The sequence below is a fragment of the Amblyomma mixtum genome, chromosome 7 (genome assembly GCF_055824585.1).
Source record: "Amblyomma mixtum isolate Tamu chromosome 7, ASM5582458v1, whole genome shotgun sequence".
Taxonomy (NCBI): Eukaryota; Metazoa; Arthropoda; class Arachnida; order Ixodida; family Ixodidae; genus Amblyomma; species Amblyomma mixtum.
In genome coordinates this window covers 7,428,521-7,432,261 of record NC_143018.1, presented here as the reverse complement: position 1 = coordinate 7,432,261, position 3,741 = coordinate 7,428,521, and positions in this window count along the sequence as shown.

Genomic DNA, 3,741 nt, shown 5'->3' with positions numbered 1-3,741 from the left:
CAGGTGGCGTGTTCTATTGAGTGTGTGTGGCACCTATGCAGGGGGCTGCTGTTGTTTGCGAAATTTTGGTGTTAAGACCGCGAACTAAATATCGGCATGTTATCTATCATTGACAACGTAGTATTGAAGGCGTAAAGTGAGCTGTTCGTGTGCTTTTTATCCTAGCAAACCCATAGGCTTGTGCATGAGCAAATTAAAACCCCTGTTGTGGAGCTTGCCAGCATAGGAAGATGCTGATGCTGCTGGCAAGCAATCTGTAGATACAAAGTACACCAAATGTTTCTGAAAGTAGGCTGCTTTGTGTGAAGGCGCACTATGAAGTTTGAACCTTGGAGGTTGGTTCAGTTAGGTTGCACTGCAAGCCATATTGACCATAATAGTGCATTATATCTTCTTCAGGTGTTGCATATACATTTGTCCAGACATTCTGAACACTGTCAAATACTCGTATACAAGGTGTCGTCATCAGCCTGACCACGCCCACTGCAGGGCAGAGGCCTCTCCCATATCTAATTAACCCTGTCCAAGGTGTAACGTCGAAAAATATGGACATTGTGTAAGAAAGTGCTGATTTGTGCAAATTCCTCCGTAGAACCATTTCAAGCCAAGCATCCGACACCAATGAAAAACTTTTCAAGAGGACGCCTTTGCATTTTATACTTTCGCTGGTACAGATCCGGTGAATCCATATTTTTCTCCTGTTATGCAAGCATGAATGCTTTCAAATTCCTAAAATGTGTCGGTTTGTTTCCATCTCAACTTCTTACGGCAAGAATCAGTCAAAAGAAGTGCAGCAGATCCTGAGGGCCTGTGTGGAGATTTTAGGTCTGCACAGAAATTCCATTACTTGGCATCTGGCTGAATAGAAATTTTTCCAGTGCAATCTTGATACGGGCCTTGTAAAATGAAGAAAATTGCTGAATCTTCCGCCATCAGGATATTTCCCCCTCAGAATTTCGCCTCCATCAAAATTAGACCACTGCGGCTGGAATCGAACCCGTGTCTTTCGGGCCAGCAGCAGAGCGTCATAACCGCTGAGGCTCAGTGGTGGATCCATGTATTTTTGTCTCATTGATGTGGACATCGATGAAAACAAAATTCCGAGTGCTTCTACCAGATGTTCAGACCCTTATATTTTGAGTGTAGAACACCAGCGAAAGGCATTGCGCATGTACTAATGGCGTACTAATGGCCCTTTTGAGTGTGTGTGTGTACAGTTTCATACTTTATAGTGGTAAGGTGCCATTGCTGCACCATTTGCTGCATTATATGAGTGGTTAGAAAAAAACTCTCCCCGTGTACTTCGTTGCGAACCAAATACTGTCAGCCGAGTGTGTACAGAGTTGAAGTGTTAGCAGTCATAGTAAGAGATGCTTCATCACACCAAAAGGCACCATTGAGTGTGGCGTAGACCGCTAAGCGCTTCAAATGTGCTGCAACCCACACCATATGGTTTTGTAGATAATGGCAAGCAGAATAATGCACCTCGAGCTTTCAAGATTGCCCGCTTTACATTTCACTGCCCACCACTATACACAGGAGGAGTCTGTAATCATAAAGTATTTTCTCAATATTTCTCGTTTTTCTTGATGATTCATTATTACGAACAACTCGCTCTACAGACACTTTTGCTCGGGAACCAAAGTGTCCGTATTAACGAAGCAAGACTGTAAACTGCGTGTAGTGGCGGGATGGATACAGAGCAATTTTGTAGCAAAAGCTACACTAGGCTAGCAGAAGCGCATTTCGCGGAGCCAGGCAAAGGCCACTACTGCGCATGCGCCATTACCATGGCAACCAGTGGAGCCACAGGTGTGCGCCGCGCACCGTCGCTTCGCTGCAGCCGCGCAGCTGGGATATAAGCTGGAAGCGATGCGCTCGCTTCTCACCATGGAAGGAGGAGAGCGGTCGTGCTCGTCACAGCAGCAGTACACTAGGCTGCGTGAAACTGAGTCTTCCGATCCAGAAGTCGTCACATGGTACAAGGACGGCCAACAGCGTGAAAACGAGGCGAGAAAGGCTAAGCGGGCGGCCGAGACGTCGAAGAACGAGAGGAATGTCTCACAAAGAGACTCCACCAAGCTGCTGGACGACGACAGCGGCATGTCACTACCAAAATGTCAGTCGACGAAAGTGCTTTCGCTATGTATATCCTGGCCTAGCTGAGCTAAGCCACTGCCAATTTTTTCCCAGTGTACAGGCTAGCATGTGTTAAATACAAAAGGATGAAAAGACCATATTCTTGGCACAAGTTACACTTCCAACACCGTACAATGTAAGTTTCCCTCAAGCGGCTTTCTTTCTGGCCGCAAATTTTCTGTCAAGCATGCGATACCTATGCAAAGCAAGCGGCAGACAGGTAAGCCAAGGCAGCAGCAACGCAGCCTATTATATAAGGCTAAGTGTTAGTTTTTTTTTTTAAGAAGTTTTTTTAACATAATCGCTAGTGAGGCAAGCAAAGTGCGAATTGACGAAATTGGTAAGCATCACAAATGGCTGCCTGTGTAAAACCAGCCGCTTGCCAGCAGCAGAAAGCACATTTCAGCATGACGATAAGAACTGGCCCTGACAACAGCTACCACTTTTCTAAAATGGCAGTGCTGAAGGGAAAGTTTTTGCGTATTATGCTGTTGCTATAGCTTTGTGCTGCCGTGCTTAATTATGAATTTGTTTCTGAAGGCCATCTGGTGCATGGTAAGGTGTGGTATGTCATGTTTACCATCATACAGGTGTGACGGACGCTAACAGAGGGCTTTGGATTAATTTCAACAGCTTGGGGTCCTTCAAAGTGACACAGAGCAAACTGGAGCGTGCCTGTATCAACAGATTACCATGTTCTAATAACAAAGACACTAGTTTCACCAAAAATACAGCTAAGAAAATGAAATAGAGGAGGCACCATCGCTGACTTCGCAAGGAAACTGCAGTGACATCAGGAGTTTTTGCGTGTGCAGACTACACTGCCATTCACTTCTAAACAGTGACCAGAGATTCCTTTTTGGCTTCCGTGTCGCAGGTTCGACTCAGATGGGGGAAAATTTTAAACCATTTTCTTGACATTGAATGCGCCTTTTGTTGCCAGAGAGGCATCAACATTGCCAGACAGAGCCATACAATCAGCTTTTGCAAAAAACAAAATTTCCGAAAAACATGCACTCATAAACGTGGGTTAATGATATCCTAGTTGAAATCAAAAGGAAGAAGTGGGTTCCAAGAGAAGGCAAGTGTAGCAGGAGGCAGCAAAAAGCTAGGTGGGCGGATGAGATTAAGACATTTTCGGGAATACGGCGGCTGCGACTGGCGAAGGACAGGGTTAATTGGAGAGACATGGGAGAGACCTTTGCCCTGCAGTGGGCGTAGTCAGGCTGATGATGATGATGATGACATTGCACAGCACGCAGGTGTCATGTCTTTGTCAAGACATGGCTACAGTGGCCAGAATTCGATCCGACGTCCTTGTGCTCAGCAGCTAACTCCGTAACATGCAGCAAGTCTAAATGTATACCAGGCACGACATCCACATTTTTGAATGCAGGCAGAGCAATATCAAATCCTCCAATAAAAAGCACAGTACCCAAAAACATGGATGCAATAAAAATGTGATGAAATGTGAAAAAGCTGCCAATTTTTTTGTAATTTCCAAAAGATCCTTTGATCATGTTTACACTTTAAGTTTTGCTCTCGGCAGGTTTATTTGGCACCTAAAGAGGACATGTAACTTTTTATTGCGTATAATGTTTA